This window comes from Papio anubis, chromosome 2, assembly GCF_008728515.1.
Source record: "Papio anubis isolate 15944 chromosome 2, Panubis1.0, whole genome shotgun sequence".
Lineage (NCBI taxonomy): Eukaryota > Metazoa > Chordata > Mammalia > Primates > Cercopithecidae > Papio > Papio anubis.
The window spans coordinates 55,471,341-55,490,394 of record NC_044977.1 but is presented as its reverse complement, the minus strand read 5'-3'; the positions used below and the strand labels follow the sequence as shown (position 1 = coordinate 55,490,394).

The following is a 19,054-nucleotide window of genomic DNA, read 5'->3' as shown; positions in this document are numbered from 1 at the left end:
AGCTACTCAGTAGGCTGAGACAGGAGGATCGCTTGAACTCAGGAGGCAGGGGTTGCAGTGAGCTGAGATTGTGCCACTGCACTCCAGCCTGGGCAAGAGAGCAAGACTCTGTCTCAAAAAAAAAAAAAAATTTCACCGAGTTCAGCAAGTGTCTATGAAGCAAACACAAGCCAGTTTGGGGCTCTGCTTACCTTTCTTCATTTTTGGCCTCTGAGTATTCCTTAACTTGCTCACTCACTTCATTTCTAATGGTCTTAAATGTTATCCAGAATTGTTAGTTGTTTACAACAGGAGGATAAGTCAAGGTATCTTTTGTGCCATACTGCAAGAAATGAAAGTCCACATCAAAGTATGTGCTGTGTAAATGATGAACGGTCTGATGTTGTTTGGTTATACAGGACAGGAGCGTGGGTGGACAGCAAGATTGAAGATGGAGATACACCTGAAAAGCTCAGTAGGGACTAGGCAATGAGGGGCCCTGGATGTCATTCGACATCGAACTTTATCCAGTAGGTAATGGAGGTACTTCCAAATTCAGATCACAAGATGCATAAAGTTTTTTATATTATTGTTTCCTTTCAAGTAGTATTTCTCAAAGTGTGGTCCAAGTTCTACCCTCCTCAGAATCCTCTAACTCACTTATCAAATCCTGCAGATCCAAGCTATACCCCAAACCTACTGAATCAGTATCCCCAGGGAGGGAGGGTAAGAAGAGGGGAATTCTCAAGACCCAGAATTTTAACAAGCTTGCTGGTAAACCTTGTGCACACTAAATTCCAAGAGCCGTGAGTCAGAGCAATGCTTTCCTATCTGCTAATGAGACCACTAGCAAGATGGGAAATCATTTTTAATGAGCTAAAATAGAATGAAAACTCTCAGAGTGCACCTCTTGCTATAAGGATGTTTCACAAAACTTTTGTGGTGGTAGTGGTGGTGATGGTGGTGTGTGTGTGTGTGTGCATGTGTGTGTGTGTGTTCTGGGCTAAGCTATAAAATGTGTTTTATGCGCTGAGGTCAAAAAAGAGAGGCCTTGCCTTGGAGGATGCCCTTTATATTCTTTTTAATCACACTTTATCTATAAATAAAATATTGGGAGGAAAAGGAGTGCAATAAAATCAACCCCTGAATAACCCCTTCCTGTAGCATGCCGGCTTACACTGATGTGTATACATCATCAATTAATCTTGGCACTTTCTGACTCAAAATAAAGTGATGAAAAGCATTTCTATGAACATGGTATGGTGAAAGCATGCTGTGAATTGTCACCTATTCCACAACTGTTTTCTTATTTGCCTGAAGAGATTACAAAACCTGTGTTCCAGCTCTCATTATATCTCAGCAGCCCTGTATTTAAGGAGATAAGGTATCACAAAATCCTGGCACAACTGGCCCAAAGTACCACATGAGTCCCTTTGCTATACAGGATTTCGTTATACTGAGCGCTGCTTCCACCAACAGGTCACAGGTTGTAGCCTAGAACACATTTTATTTGGATACTTTTTTCCTTGCTCTTGTACTTGCTGCAGTGGTGTATATATCTGTGGTCTATTCTCCCAAAAAAACAATCAATAAGCAAGGACAAATACAAATGCATCCATTCATGCATCAACACCAAACACACACACACACACATTTGTTATCTTAAATATATTTCACAAACTCCATTCATTCAGTGTCTGTATTATGTTTTCCATTTCTACATACCTCTGGCACTACTATTTACCTTTCTTCTTTAAATTGAATCACATTTTTATATAAAGTTTTCATAAAAAATAATTTACACCCCTTTAGCAAATGGAAAATCAGTTTCACTTGCCAAAAAAAAGAAGGTAACCGTAAAAATAAATGTAAGGGAGAACGAGCCAAATTATCACACTCAACTTAAATTCTATTGCAGCCAAAGCCCAGAAACTAAACGGAGCCTCTTCTGTTTGTCCAAAAGAGGAGACATGGCTGTTTCTCGTTAAAGCCCTACTAGGATCAAACTGAGTGTTTTCCCATGATGTTGTTAACAGAAGGCATGAGAGATTGGAAAAGGAAATTACTTTCTTGATAGTGATTCTGTTTTGTTTTTAGGCTGAACAGATACCTCTTGGAATCACCTACTGTTGCATTCCTATCTAAAACTTTGAGAAATAATGACATAGATCTTTGGTTCTCAAACTGTAGCGTGCATCAGAATTCCCTGGAGGGCCCGTTAGAACACAGATGGCTGGGCCTCATCCTTTGAGTTTCTGACTCAGTAGGCAAAGCCCAAGAGTTTGTATTTCTAACGAGTTCCCAGATGGGGCTGACGCTGTTGATTGAGACCACACGTTGAGAACCACTGCATAGATCAATCCTATACATCGTTCAAAACCCTGCTTGGGTGAGTCCTTCCTTTTCTGCCCTCCATGAAGCCTTCTCTGCCTTCTCTATCCACCTTACACTTCCAAAATAGTCACTTATTGTCTGCCTCATTGATTCCCATTCTTTTTGCTCAAAGCAAACATTTTATTATTCTCATTTCACAAATCCCATGCTTTGAAATGTTTTTTGTCTATCACATAAAAGACATTTATCAAGTAATAATTAATTCATTTTCTCATGTTTTATTAATCAAAGACAAGGGTAACTGCCAATCACAGCTTCCAGTCAGCATGGGGTTACTGGTGTTTCTAGCCCCGAGCAAAGAAACCTGATGTTTTCTTTTAATTAGCCTGTGCATCTAATATCTAGTAAATATGAGCTCTTTGGATTAGTCTTTTTGAAGTACTGAAAATAGCTCATAAGCACCCCTTCCTTCTCCCCCCATTACTGCTCTCTAAGACCCTTGGGAGCCTGGGAGCTCAGGTTGGGACCACCTGGTATATATCATTCATCTGGTCATTAATCACTGATTGTCTTCCGTCATTTCTTCTATTGTTGCCCCTTAAGAGCACAATAGAGCTGCATCTGACTCTTCTTTGTAAACTGTACAGTACCTTGCTCAGGGCTTTAGAATTAGCAGTTGCAAAAAAAAAAGAAAGAAAGAAAAAAGAAAATGAAAAAAAAAACCACCCACTGCTGATTTCAAATACATGTTTGACTATATCACAATTGCATCCAGGGGAGAGCAACACAATGAAAGAATATTTGCAGTAAAAGAGACCTGTATGGTAAATAGGAGAGTTAAATTCCAAAGTTACCCTTTGTGGAAGGAAAATGAGTCAACAAAACAATGGCCTTTCCAGGGTTGGTAAAGAGACCTGAAAATAACCACTTGCCTGGGTAACTTCACCAGGAGATGGTTCCATTTGATTGCTCTGCCTGGTGCCTCCTGGAAGGCTGGTAAAGGGGAAATGTTTGAAATGAGTATGACTTAATCACAAATGGACAAACTGAGGATGGGACTGATGGTAAGATCTTAATGACTCAGAAATATCTGTCTTCCTCGAGAGTACATGACTCGTTCTTTTTCCAAAACTCTGCTTAAAACTCCTGTCCTGATCTAATTAAACTAAAGACCTTCTGCACAGCAAAAGAAGCTATCAACAGAGAAAACAGACTTACAGAATGGAAGGAAATTTTTGCAAACAATGCATCTGACGAAGGTTTAATATCCAGCATCTATAAGGAACTTAGCAAATTTAAAAGAAAAAACAAACAACCCCATTAAAAGGTGGGCAAAGGACATGAACAGACACTTCTCAAAAGAAGACATACATGTGGCCAACAAACATATGAAAAAAAGCTCAACAGCATTGATTATTAGAGAAGTGCAAATCAAAATACATTCATTGAAGCATTATTCCAATAGCAAAGGTATAGAATCAACCTAAATGCCATCAATGATAGACTGGGTAAAAAAAAATAAGGTACACACCATGGAATACTATGCAGCCATAAAAAAGAATGAGATCCATACACACCATGGAGTACTATGCAGCCAAAAAAAAAAAAGAATGAGATCATGTCCTTTGCAGGGACATGAATGGAGTTGGAGGTCATTATCCTTAGCAAACTAGTGCAGGAACAGAAAACCAAATACTGCATGTTCTCACTTATAAGTGGGAGCTAAATGATGAGAACACATGGTCACATAGAGGGAAACAATACATACTAGGGCCTTTCAGAGGGTGGAGGGTGGGAGGAGGGAGAGGATCGGGAAAAATAACTAATGGGTACTAGGCTTAATACTTGAGTGATGAAATAACCATAAAACAAACTCCCATGACACACATTCACCTATGTAGCAAACTGCACATGTATCCCTAAACTTAAAATAAAAGCTCCTGTCCTCTTGCAAGCCATCCTTGGTGGGAATGACCACCACCCACACTTGCTTGATTCCGATCACATTTTATTCTAAATTCCCTTAGCAATATGAACTCACTGCATGTTGAATTGAAATTGCTATTGAAACTTTCGTGTGTGTGTGTGTGTGTGTGTGTGTGTGTGTGTGTGTGTGTGTTTGGGAAGGTATCCTTCTCCTCTCCAAAGACACAGCTCCCCCAACCTGTGACATAGACTTGACTATTACACAGTAATTTCTTTATTTGATGACCTGCTTATGCCAGGCATCTTCTTCCAAATGCCAAATGCCAATAAAAGTAAGCTATTATCTATCATTAATCTGTTAGTGTTCCTTCCTGCCCTTCGTTGATGAATGGGATGCTCCAATATTATTGCTAGCATTGCTTTGAATCATTCCAGAAAGGAAATTCCTAGGAAATCTTTTGGCTACTGTTGACTCTGGAAAAGATGCAAAAAGTGAGGTTTGGGGTTGTTGTTTTACTTGTTCCAAAGGCTTATTAGATTTAGCTAATTATACAGCTTATCAAAGTAAAAGATCTTATGGGTGCCATCTGATGGCCTTCCCCATCACTCATGCCTGATTGAATAACAGGGTTAAAATTCAAGGAGCTCTTCCTCTAATGAAGTTTCTGCTCTGGTCTGTTGCTACGGCAACTTAGGGCTATAGTACAAGATGACAGCAAATATATTCAATATTGCTGCAAATCTATGCTCTCTATTCTCTTCATTCTTTAGTGACCTCAGAACCAAAACTGTTTTACAGCATGGAAGTTCTGAAGGAGTGTTGTGCCTGCTGTTTTTCTTTCTTTCCTCAACATGAAAACCTACCATATCTCTACTCTCTAGCATAGTGCCATCCAGGTAGCAGGCATTTGAAATACATTTTAGGGGAACTCGTTGTGATTGGTGGATTAACCACACACATTTATTTCTTCATCCTGAGACTCCACTAAAATGACAGCAAAGGTATAAAAAAGACACACAGACAAAGAAAATGGAAAATAATATCACAATGGGCAAGAGATTTCCATTTTTTAGCTCTTTTTTCTATCACGGTAAAATATACATAACATAAATTTTACCATTTTAACCATTTTTAAGTGTACAGTTCAATGACATTAAGTATATTCATATCATTGTGCAACCATCACCACCATCCATCTCCAGAATTTTTTCATCATCCCAAACTGAAACTCTGTACCCATTAAACGTGAACTCCCCATTCTCCTCTTCCCCAGCCTCTGGTAACCTCTATTCCACTTTCTCTCTCTATGTATTTGACTAATCTAGATACTTCATGTAAGAGGAATCATGTACATATATCCTTTTGTACCTAGCTTATTTCAATTAACATCATTTCTTCAGGGTTCATCCATCTTGCTGTGTGTATCAGAATTCCTTCCTTTTGAGGCTGAATCATATTCATTTTATACTTAGAGCACATTTTCTTTATCCCTTCATCCAATGATGGATGTCTGGGGTTGTTTCTACTTTTTGGCTATTGCAAAGAATGCTGCTATGAACATTAGTATATAAATATTTGTTCAAGTTCATACTTTCAGTTATTTTGTGTATATACCCAGAAGTAAAATTACTGGATCATATGGTAATTTTATATTTAATTTTTTGAGGAACCATCATACTGTTTTCCATAATGGCTATACCATTTTACATTCCCACCAGCAATGCACAAGGGTTCCAGTTTCTCCATATACATGCCAATGCTTATTGTTTTCTGGTTTTGATAATAGTCATCCTAACGGATGTTGGTGGAATCTCACTGTGTCTTCAGTTTGCATTTCCCTAGTGATTAGTAATGTTGAGCATCTTTTCATGTACTTATTGGCCATTTATCCCATTCATTTCTAGAAGATGGAAAACAGATGGAGGAATGGTAGCCATCTTGGCAGAGTAAGGGAGGCCTAATGAGTCTTCTCTGACTTAGATTCTTTTTGTAGAAATGGTACATAACCATTCTTCACTGGGTTCCCAGGGGCAGTATGGAAGCATAATAGTTAAGAGTACAGGTTCGGGATTCAGATTGCCTGAGTGCTCAGCTTGGCTCTGCCACTTCTTATTAGCAGAGTGAATTTAGGCAGATTAACGCACCACCCTGCCTCAGTTTCCCCATATGTAAAATAGGAAACATAATAGTATCTACCAAATAGAGTTATTGTGAGAATAACATGTGTAAAGCACTTAACATTGTGCCTAGCACACAGCACACATCCCTGAAGTGATTATTATCATCCCCTATTATGGTTCCATCAGGATATGCCACCTCTGCCACCTTTAGTTTTGTTTTCGTTTCTGTTTTTTGAGACAGGGTCTTGCTCTGTCACCCAGGCTAGGGTACAGTGGTGCAATCACAGCTTACTGCAGCCTCAACCTCCCAGGCTGAAGTGATCCTCCTACCTCAGCCTCCCAAGTAGCTGGGACTACAGGTGTGCACCACCGCACCCAGCTAATTTCTTTATTTTTTGTAGAAACAGGGTCTCACTATGTTTCCCGGGCTGGTCTTGAACTCCTGGGCTCAAGCAAATCCCTGCTGCTTTTCAATGTCCTTCCAAAAAGATCCAAATGATCTTCCAAAAAGATCATTATGATTGAGTTACAGGTTAACAGACACAGAACACATAACTGGAATCCAATCCCTGTTCCTCAGGTTAGAAATAGCTACGTCCTAAATACAAAGCTATGCAGGCCCAGTGTCCCCCACCTTGCTATTTTCCTGCTTGGGGCAAAAACTAAAGACACTTGTGGGTAAGAATAATATACACGGTAGTGAATAGCAGGAGCTTGAAGTCAAGCAAATTTGGGTTAAAGTCTGGCTTCCCACCTATTATCTCCATGAGCATAAACTAATTACATAATATTATAGGCTGAATCGTGTGTCTCCGAAATGAACATGTTGAAATTCTAACTCCTAGTACCTCAGACTGTGACTAAATTTGGAGATAGGGTCTTTAACAAGATAATTAAGGTAAAATAAGGTCATTAAGGTGGACCCTAATCCAACATGACTTGTGTCCTTAAAAAAAAGAGAAAATTAGGGCTGGGCACGGTGGCTCACGCCTATAATCCCGGCACTTCGGGAGCCCAAGGCAGGCGGATTGCTTGAGCTTAGGAGTTTGAGACCAGCCTGGCCAACATGGTGAAACCCCGTGTCTACTAAAAATACAAAAACTAGCTGGGCATTGTGGCATGTGCCTGTAGTCCCAGCTACTCAGGAGGCTGAGGCACAAGAATTGCTAGAACCCAGGAGGCGGAGGTTGCAGTGAGCCAAGATGGCGCCACTGTACTCTAGCCTGGGCAACAGAGTGAGACTCTGTCTCAAAAAAAAAAAAAAAAAAAAGAGAGAGAGAGAAAAAAAAAATTAGGACATAGATGTGCATAGAAGGAAGACTATGTGAAGACCAAGGAATAAGAAGGCCACCTACAAGCCAAGGGGAGAGGCCTCAGAAGAAACCAACCCAACCCTGCTGACACCTTGATCTTGGACTTTTAGCATCCAGAATTGTGAGAAAATTAATATCTGTTGCTTCTACCACCTAGTCAGTAGTACTTACAGTTATGGCAGCCTTAGCACACTTATACACTTGACCTCAGTTTTCTGAAAGATAAAATAGGAACATATACATCTCATGAGATAATTGTATTAAATTGTGGAGAAATGGACTTACCATAGTGCTTGGCACATAGTATGTGCTCAAGAAATATAGGTTAGTAGGATTATTGTTTTATTATTATTACTATTAAAACATAATTACTTGGTCTTTCCACAGTAATAGAAGGAAAAAGACAAGCTAGCTGACTAATTCAACTAGAATTATCCATGACTTCATAATTCATCATCATGTCTTCAGTCTTGCTCTCTTCAAAACATCCTACATAATGCTGCCAGAACATTCTTCCCTATAAAAATCTGGCTGTGACAGCTAGTATCCAAAGACGGATAAACAATTCTACCCCTCCTATATGCACATGCCCCTCCTTCCACCAGAAATAGATTCTACGTCCCCTCCCCATAAATCTGGGCTATGCTTGTGACCATTTGACCAATACAATGCAGAGGAAATGATGTCCTGGGACGTTCAGGTTTAGGCATTAAGAAGGCCTGGCAGCTTGAGCTGCCAAGAACAGGCTAGTCTGCTGGAGAGAGTGGTCACAGGGAAAGACCTAGAAGGATTTAGAGAGAGAGAGAAATAGGAGCCACATGAAAAAACATTAAGGCCAGGTAGGATGGCTCATGCCTGTAATCTCAGCATTTTGGGATGCCGAGGCAGGCAGATCAGTTGAGGCCAGGAGTTTGAGACCAGCCTGGCCAACATGGTGAAACCCATCTCTACTAAAAATAGAAAAATTAGCTGGGCTTGGTGGCGGGCACCTGTAATCCCGGCTACTCGGGAGGCTGAAGTGGGAGAATTGCTTGAACCAGGGAGGTGGAGGTTGCAGTGAGCTGAGATCACGCCACTGCACTCCAGCCTGGGGGACAGAGCGAGACTCCATCTCAAAAAAAAAAAAAAAAATAGATGACCAGGCACGGTGGCTCACACCTATAATCCCAGCACTTTGGGAGGCCAAGCTGGACAGATCACGAGATCAGGAGATTGAGATCATCCTGGCCAACATGGTGAAACACCGTCTGTGAAATACAAAAAATTAGCTGGGCATGCTGGTGCATGCCTGTAGTCCCAGCTACTCGGGAGTCTGGGGCAGGAGAATTGCTTGAACCCAAGAGGCGGAGACTGCAGTGAGCCAAGATCATGCACTGCACTCCAGCCTGGTGACAGAGTGAGACTCCGTCTCAGAAAAAAAAAAGAAAAGAAAAGAAAACAAACTTCAAGATAATAGACATCCAGCCCCAACTTGCATCCCCAGCCACCAAGTTACAGCCACTGCAAAAGCCAGACTAGTGGAAGAACAATCCAGCTGAGCCCCAGCCAACCCACAGAATCATGAGCTGGTGGGTAGGCAAGTACGTTTTTGGTGGTTTATTATACAACTAAAAATAACTGAAACACTCATCATGTCGCTGCTCTACTTAAAATCCTTGGCTCGACCAGATGAGGTGGCTCACGACTGTAATCCCAACACTTTGGGAGGCTGAGGCAGGTGGATCCTCTGAGCTTAGGAATTCGAGACCAGCCTGGTCAAAATGGTGAAACCCCATCTCTACTAAAAATACAAAAATTAGCCAGGCATGATGGCACACACCTGTAATCCCTGCTACTCAGGAGGCTGAGGCAGGAGATTGAACCCAGGAGGCAGAGGTTGCAGTGAGCCGACATCATGCCACTGTACTGTAGCCTGGGCGACAGAGTGAGACTCTGTCTCAAAAACAAACAAACATCCTTGGCTCTCCATAGCCGAATTTCTTAGGGTTCACAAGGAACTTACACAAGCTGTGTGACTTTGGCATGTTACTTCATCTCTCTGTGCAACATTTTTCCCATATGTAAACTGCGGTAATAATAGCACCTTCCTCAAAGGATTGCCGTGAAAATTAAGAGATAATGTATTAGAGATACTTGGAACAATGTCTGGCATATGCTAAGTGCTCTATATGTGTTAGCCATCACTACTGCCACCATCATCATCATACCCATCATCATTACTAACATCGTCATCACCACCACCATCACCATCATCACCACCACCACCACCACCATCATCACCACCACCACCACCACCATCACCACCACCACTACCACCATCACCACCACCACCATCATCACCTCCACCAACGTCATCACCTCCACCATCATCATCACCACCACCACCTCCACCATCATCACCACCACCACCACCTCCACCACCACCACCATCATCACCACCATCACCATCACCACCACCACCATCACCACCACTACCATCATCATCATTACCAACATCATCATCACTGCCACCATCACCATCACCATCACCACCACCACCACCATCACCACCACCACCATCGTCATCACCTCCACCATCATCATCACCACCATCACCGCCTCCACCATCATCTCCACTGCCACCATCATCATCATTGTCATCACCACCACTCCCCCACCATCATTACCATCATCACACCACCACCACCACCACCATCACCACCACCACAACCATCACCACTACCACCATCATCAGCATCACTACCATCATCATTACCAACATCATCACCACCACCATCATCACCACCACCACCACCACCACCACCATCATCACCAACATCATCACCACCACCATTGTCACCATCACCACCATCACCATCACCATCACCACCACCATCACCACCAGCATCGTCATCACCTCCACCATCATCACCACCACCACCATCACCATCACCACCACCACCACCACCACCACCATCATCGTCACCACCATCGTCATCACCTCCACCATCATCATCACCACCACCACCTCCACTATCACTACCACCGCCACCATCATCATCAGTGTCATCACCACCACTCTTCCCCCACCACCATCATCATCATCACCACCACCACCACTATCATCACCTTGTGCTGTCTGACTCTCCAGCCCCTTCCTTAACCTCTCCTCATGTGCACTCTGGAGTACAGTCATACTAAAATATTTTTCCCCAAAACTTCACACTTCACAACTCTTTACCTTTGTACATTCCATTTCTTCTGCCTGGAATGTCCTTTACCCACCTTGCCTGCCTAAGAAATTGCCATCTGTCCTTCTGTGAAGCTTTCTCATATCTTCCCAGACAGTGAGGCATCTGCCCCTGTGCTCCTTTGGGCACCTCACCCTTGTCTCTGTGGAGAGGCTTCCCATCTTTGCCACCTGTGTGGGCTTTGTCTCCTCAGCTAGACTCTGAATTGTTTAAGAACAGAGCCAGGGCTTGATTCATGAGCCAGCAAAGCATGGCACATACCAAACTCTTAAGATGTGTTCCAGGAAAGGAAGGAGGAAGGAGTCTGCTTTTGGAGGAGTGGTTCTCAACAGAAGGGAGAGAGGGGAGAAATTTTGTCCCCCAGGAGATGTTTGATGATGTTTGAAGACATTTTTGTTTGTCATGCAACAGAGTGGGAGAGGGAAGTGTTATTGGAAACTAGTGGGTGGTGGGTAGTGGACAAATGCTGTGCTCAGCATCAGACAATGTACAGGACCGCTGCCACGACAAGGAATGATCCAACCCTAAATGTCTGTGCTGTGCTGAGGTTGAGAAGTCTTGTGTTAGAGGATTATCACGTGCTGGGGAGGGGAAGAAAGAGACACCTGACTAAATGCACAAGCTTAGCAGCCTGGCTGCCCACTCCCACCCCTCCCAGCTCAGCATCTCTGGGAGCAGAGGGTACCAGGAAGGCATGGAAGGTAAATAAGGGCTTAAATCTGATCACCTTCCTTCCTCTCAATGTGATCCTCATCAAGACCCTTCCCTTGGTGAAGTTTCATTTTTTTTTACTTCCTACAGCCTCTTCCAGCCCTCACTTTCTGGGTTTCTGCATTTGTATGGTGGTTCCTGTTGTTTCACTCATGGCCAAAAGATGTCAATGCTGCACAGACACTTTCACATGCCAAGAGAGGACAAATCCCAGATAGGCTGGCCTGAGTCACTGAGGCCTTGCATTACATCCAGGATGGCCCAGAAATTAAGTGAACGCACGTGCCTGAGAGGCAGGACCCCTGCCTGCCCAGATAGGTGGCCTTGAGGTTCAAAAGAAACAGGAGGAAGGGAAGGTGGCCCTTAAAGGCTCCATGGCTAACTTAGCTTTAATCTGTAGAGGCCTCTGTGTCAGTCAAAGCACCTTGCAGGGGAGCAGGGAGACATCTGTAAAATTAGCTCTTTTAGCAGAAAGAAATCTCACTCTACAGACCATGACTTCTGTGAGGGGTGAGTCCTGTAGAATTACAGTGAGCACGGTTGATGCCTGTGGCTCCTGCAGGAGCCCGTGTTTGTTGGGGGGCTGGGTTTGTTGTTTTTAACTGGCTTCAAAAGGAGGTAGAATATTGAGTAGTAGTAAAAAGACTCATCTTTGGCAACAGACAGGAATGAGTGTGGGACCCACTTCTGTCATTAACTGCGTGACCTGGGATAAATGACTTAACCTTGTGTAAGCCTCAACCATGAGAGAGGAACAATAATAGTACCTACTTCACAGGGTTGATCTACGGATTAATTGAGATCATGAAATCACAGGTTTCACATACTGCCTGGCATAACTGCAAATAAACGGCAGTTGTTACTCTGAAAGGATATTGGGCGGTGAGTGAATAGGCAAGGAGTATGGTGAATCATCCCGAAATTCTCACCTAAACTCCTCTATCCAGGTAGGGTGCTGATGAGTCATCTTGCTGAGAGCTAAGATTTTTATTGCGCTTATCATGGGCTTACAACCGTCCTCAGTGCCTTATGTATGTTCACTGAGTCCCCATGGTGACCCAATGAGATAAGCATTACTATTCCCATTTTATAGACGGGAAACTTAGTGAGCCTAAAGGCTCACTAAGTGCCCAGGGCACACTGCTGGGTAAGGGGAGGCCAAGGGTTTCGGCGAAGGCAGTTTGACTCCAGGGGCCCTGGCCTTAGCAGTGCACACACTGCTTCTGAATGCTTAGCTAGAGAAGAATGAGAAACGGCAGGGTGCGTCCCTGGGTCTCCCCCTCACCCCTCCCCAGCCTGCCTAAACCCTTTCCCTGCTCCCAAACACTCGCTCTACTCCTAGATAGTGGAACTTTGCAACAGCCCGGCAGAGAAGCACTTCGCTCTGCCCAGCTGCGACCAGGCATGAGATAGTGTCTGCAAGGAAGGGGCTCAGGTGGGCGTGGGGAGCTAGGTCAGGTTGCCGCAGGGAGGTAACAGGCAAATGGGATTCGTCATTGGATAAACTGGGACTCCGCCCCAGCACCACCTGGTGCTTGTGGGTGGCTCTGAGCCCAGGGACATACTTTCGCAGAGCTTTATTTCTCTCCCTTTAAAATGAGAGCTTAGACACGCTCAAAAAACCTGCTGGCTGTAGAACGCCAGGTTCTTCTAGTGAGGAAGGGCTAGCGTCTGCCGCGGGGTGGGTCTTGGCCAGATCCTATCCCGGGGGAAGAGCGCCACCTGGCGAACCGCTCCGAGAATGTCTCAGAACAGCCACTAGGAACAGTCTCCCGGGTCCCAGCGGGAGGCTCTGCACATACTTAACTTGCAATCCGAGCAAGGGGCTTCAGTTATCTGAACCTCATAATTCGGTTGGGTAAAATGACACCGAAGAATGGCAACGAAGATAATACTTAAAGTACCTAATATCCCCCACCACCACTTTACTTTGAAATAGTAAAGGGTTATAAACCAATGTAGATGATAAATTCTAGAAGTTACACAGCATTTGTTCTGGGCACTCTGATAAGCTGTAACGCTGCTTCGATTTTTTCTTACCTATATTTTTTCCTTCACATTTGTTTGTTTGTTTTTAATTGTGGCAAGAACACTTGCCCAGTGCGGTGGCTCATGTCTGTAATCCCAGCACTTTGGGAGGCCTAGGCGGGCAGATTACTTGAGGCCAGGAGTTCACCACCAGCCTGGCCAACACGGTAAAACCGCATCTCTACTAAAAATACAAAAATCAGCTGGGCGTGGTGGCGCATGCCTGTAGTCCCAGCTACTGAGGAGGCTGAAGTAGGAGAATTGCTTGAACCTGGGAGGTGGAGGTTGTAGCAAGCTGAGATCACACCACTGCACTCCAGCCTGGGCGACAGAGCGAGACTCCGTTTCAAAAAAAAGAAAAGAAAAGGAAAAAAAAGAACACTTAACATAAGACCTACCCTCTTAATGGGTTTTCCAGTACACAATACAGCAGTATTAACTATATACTATAACTATATAGAGATCTCTAGAACTTAATCATCTTGCATAGCTGAAATTTTATCCTTGTTGATTTAGCTAACACTTTTTGAGTGTTTATGATGTGATAAGCCTTGTTCTAACCACTTTATTCATATTAATTTATTTAATCTTCAAAATAGCCATGAGAAAGGTATAGAATGACTGCTCAAGTCACTGACTTAATCCACAAGAGACTGCACCAATTTGAAAAGTCTACAATAATAACATTTAGAAGGCGATTTTACACTTGATAAACATTACTTCATTTAATTCACACGACAGCCTGTTAAGATCAATGTTATCTTCATCTTAAAATAAGGAAACTGAAGATCACTCAGTCAACACATCTGCCGACCGTGTGCTGGGCCCTGGGGTGCACATGAACAAGATGTCTGGGGTCTCCATGCCTTTGAGTGAGACTCAAGTAAGTACTCATGAATTGAGTGTACAACAGGGGGAAATCTAGGCACCACACAAAATCACAAGAGCTATAATAACCTGGTCTTGAAGGGGAGACGTTTCACAAACAATTCTGTCCAGGGTCGCACTGCTGCCGAGCTCTGTGCCTGTCTGTGGTACGGGACCCCATGTACGACTTGCAAACCTGTTAGTCCACAACAGTAACTTCCCCTTCAGCACCTGAGCTGCTTAAGAACAGCGCCTGTGTCCTAATTGCCTGCATAACCCAACACCCAACAGACAGTCTGGCACATGGGGGTTGCCCATAAACACTTGCCTAATGAAAGCTCTGTTCTTCTTCAAGCCCACTTGCCCTCCCTCCTTTCTTTCCTCAGACCTTCCTCTTATTCCCAGCAATCCAGAGATTAGACTGTGACTCCTTAGCACAGGCCCCAGCCGTAATTCTCAAACCCAGAGTAGTTATAAGTATGACAGAATGAAAATGGTATCGGGGAGGAAGCTGAACTAGTAGGTCTTAGACATTCACTCTGTGCTCAGCATTCTATCTTTAGCATCTCAAATCTAATAGCAGCCTGGGGTAGGCAGTAAATGGCAGAGCTTGGATTTGACGCTGATGCCCAGGTTCACCATGTTCTGCTGCCCCTTGGCTCTTTCCTCCAAGCTACAGCGAGTGGCCAGTGCTATTGTCAGCGAGGGATAGAGCTCAAAGCCTCCAATTTGGGCTCCGCACTAGTACCTCCCCCAAACCAAGAGATTCTTCTAGAAGCTGTATGCTCACTCCCTGAGGACCTGGGATGCATCTTCCCAGTGCTTCCCATTTCCAATTTCTAGTCCCTTATTCCTGAAGAAAATCCCAGGGGGCAGGGATTCAGGGCCAGTCCACTGGGTTGCAACAGCTAATGAAACTGACATCTGACAGATACCATTTTCCACCTACTCACCTGGGGAATAATATCACAAAGCTCCTACACTGTGCTGGCCTTCTGCTAAGCCTTTCTCAGCAATACCTCATTTAATCCTCACAACAACCTTCAGAGGTTGTTCCATCTCCATTATATCAGGGTCCTGAGAACAAAGAGATGTCAGGTTGGGCCTTCCAGGAAGCTGATGTTAAGACAAAATTAGACATACAAGGGACTAATTGGAAGAAACATCTAAGAAGGATAAAGGAGTGAGGGAATAGGAGTAGGCCCAGAAAGTCTCAGACCCCGCTGTAGGTCTGACACTGAAGAAGAGAGAAGGGGAGGAAGGATTGGGTAGGAAGAGCCTCAGGCTTCAGGACTGTAGTGTCCTCCCGGTGCTCAGTCATTGGTGAGGGCAGCTCAAGAAGAGTGTGACCTCCACGTGAACACTGCAGTGTTCACGGGGAGGGGCTGAAGCTACCCACAGCCCTCACAGGAGGTCCTCTTCTTTTTTTTTTTTTAGATATTTTTTGTTGCTGTTTGTTTGGTTTCTTTTATTATACTTTAATTTCTAGGGTACATGTGCACAACGTGTAGGTTTGGTACATAGGTACATGTGCCATGTTGGTTTGCTGCACCCATCAACTTGTCATTTACATTAGGTATTTCTCCTAATGCTATCCATCTCCCAGCCCCCTCCCGACAGGCCCCGGTGTGTGATGTTCCCCACCCTGTGTCCAAGTGTTCTCATTGTTCAATTCCCACCTATGAGTGAGAACATGCGGTGTTGGGATTTCTGTCTTTGTGATAGTTTGCTGAGAATGGTGGTTTCCAGCTTCATGCATGTCCCTGCAAAGGATATCAACTCATCCTTTTTTATGGCTGCAGAGTATTCCATGGTGTATATGTGCCACATTTTCTTAATCCAGTCTACCATTGATGGACATTTGGGCTGGTTCCAAGTCTTTGCTATTGTGAATAGTGCCACAATAAACATACGTGTGCATGTGTCTTTATGGTGGCATGATTTATAATCCTTTGGGTATATACCCAGTAATGAGATGGCTGGGTTAAATGGTATTTCTAGTTCTGGATCCTTGAGGAATTGCCACGTTGTCTTCCACAATGGTTGAACTAATTTACACTCCCACCAACAATGTGAAAACGTTTCTATTTCTTCTCCACATCCTCTCCAGCATCTGTTGTTTCCTGACTTTTTAATGATTGCCATTCTTAGTGGCATGAGATAGTATCTCATTGTGGTTTTGATTTGCATTTCTCTGATGACCAGTGATGATGAGCATTTTTTCATGTGTCTGTTGACTGCATAAATGTCTTTTTTTGAGAAGTGTCTGTTCATATCCTTTGCCCACTTTTTGATGGGGTTTTTTTTTTCTTGTAAATTTGTTTGAATTCTTTGTAGATACTGGATATTAGCCCTTTGTCAGATGGATAGATTGCAAAAAATTTCTCCCATTCTGTAGGTTGCCTGTTCACTCTGATGGTAGTTTCTTTTGCCGTGCAGAAGCTCTTTAGTTTAATTAGATCCCATTTGTCTATTTTGGCTTTTGTTGCCATTGCTTTTGGTGTTTTAGTCATGAAGTCTTTGCCCATGCCTATGTCCTGAATGGTATTACCTAGGTTTTCTTCTAGGGTTTTTATGGTTTTAGGTCTAACGTTTAAGTCTTTAATCCATCTTGAGTTAATTTTTGCATAAGGTCCAGTTTCAGCTTTCTACATGTGGCTGGCCAGTTTTCCCAGCACCATTTATTAAATAGGAAATCCTTTCCCCATTTCTTGTTTTTGTTAGGTTTGTCAAAGATCAGTTGGTTGTAGATGTGTGGTGTTATTTCTGAGAGGAGGTCCTCTCTTAAACCTGACTTGAGCAGCACAATCTCCTGGCTGCCACAAAACAAAGTCACAAAAATGACAACCTATCATACATGTCATTCTATAAAGTATTTTTTTAACTTAGCGATTTAAGAGAGATGTTTGTTTTTCAAATACGTTCATAAGCGAGATGTTTGTTTTTCAAATATTTATGTGTAATCATTATACATGGCTCTTTACACACTTGTATGATTTTTTTTTTTTTTTTTTTGAGATAGGGTCTTGCTGTGTTACCCAGGCTGAAGTACAGTGGTGCAATCATGGTTCACTGCAGCCTCAGCCTCTCAGGCTCAAGCAGTCCTCCTGCCTCAGCCTCCCGAGTAGTTGGGACTAGAAGCACATGCCATCATGCCCGGCTTATTTTTTGTTGTTGTTATTAGTAGAGATGGGGTTTCACCATGTTGGCCAGGCTGGTCTTGAACTCCTGGCCTCAAGCGATCCACCCACCTCAGCTTCCTAAAGTGCTGGGATTACAGGCATGAGCCACTGTGCCCAGGCCCAGTTAGGATCTGTCACTGACTGCCCCACTGCAGCACTGCCAGGGCATCAAACCTCTGGAAGGAGTTTAGCCTGTGAACAGCCAGGAGTCCTGGGGGCTGGAAATGCTGATGGCATGAAATCACCTTAAGGAAGTAATGACACCAAGCCTGGTAACCGTGGTTACACACAATGTGACTGAACAATGGGAGGGAGAGAGCAGCCCAGGAACCTACCACCCAGCTATACAGGTGAATGTTTAGTCAACCAAATGCATACTCTATTTAAAGAGAAGATTAAAACAAGCTTTTAAAAGTCCTTCACACATTACTTGAAAACTATTTATAATAGGAGTACTGTTAGAGGTCCTAAACAAAATGTATGTCCATGATGAAAGCTGCTGAGACCAAAAAAAAAAAAAAAAAAAAAAACAAAGAAAAGAAAGCCTACACAGATGGCATCTTTGGCAAAATAGGAATAGATTCCAGACAGAGAAAACAGGAAAACCTCAGGGGCATATTTAAAATCAGAGAATCAAAAATTACTTAATCAGAATTGCAAAAGTTAGAAACAACCCATGTATCCGCAAATGTGGGATTGAACAAATTTGCACATTCATAAAATGGGGTTCAAAAAGTTAGGCCACAGGCCAGGCATGGTGGCTCACGCCTGTAATCCCAACACTTTGGGAGGCCAAAGGGGGCAGATCACCTAAGGTCAGGAGTTCGAGACCAGCCTGGCCAATATGGTGAAACCCCGTCTCTCTAAAAATACAGAAATTAGCTGGACATGGTGGTGCATGTCTGTAATCCCAGCTACTTGGGAGGCTGAGGCAAGAGAATCACTTGAACCCGGGAGGAATAAGTTACAGTGAGCTGAGATCATACCACTGAGCTCCAGTTTGGTCGACAGAGCTAGACTCTGTCTCAAAAAAAACAGGCCACAGCACCATCCCATTTGTTGCATGTGTGCACCTATGTTCACTGAGGGACAACTGAAGGATGTTCATGAACACATCAACAATGGTATTCTCTGGGTGGTGAACTTTCAAGAGGTTTTTACACTCTTCTTTATACTGGTCTGTGTTGTTTGGATGTTTTAAAACAAGCATATAACATTCATAAAGCCAAGAAAAATAATGTGTAAAGTTTTCACTTCGAAAAACAAAATAATCAGAAGGGCACTGAAATGACTCCCAAGACCAAGGACAATAAAGAGCTAGAAGGAGAACTACAGTGCAGAGAAGAGGGCCTGCCAGATAGTT

The 19,054-nt window shown here is 43.4% G+C and overlaps 1 protein-coding gene across 1 annotated transcript in view; it reads right to left on the bottom strand.

The window, feature by feature from the left end:
- SRGAP3 (SLIT-ROBO Rho GTPase activating protein 3) overlaps window positions 1–8,569 on the bottom strand; it is a 315,323-nt gene extending 306,754 nt beyond the window's left edge. The window contains exon 1 of the mRNA XM_021933198.2: window positions 7,845–8,569. The gene's annotated coding sequence lies outside the window, so the exon portion shown is untranslated. The remainder of the gene's footprint in view (window positions 1–7,844) is intronic.
- Between the last annotated feature and the right edge of the window lie 10,485 nt (window positions 8,570–19,054).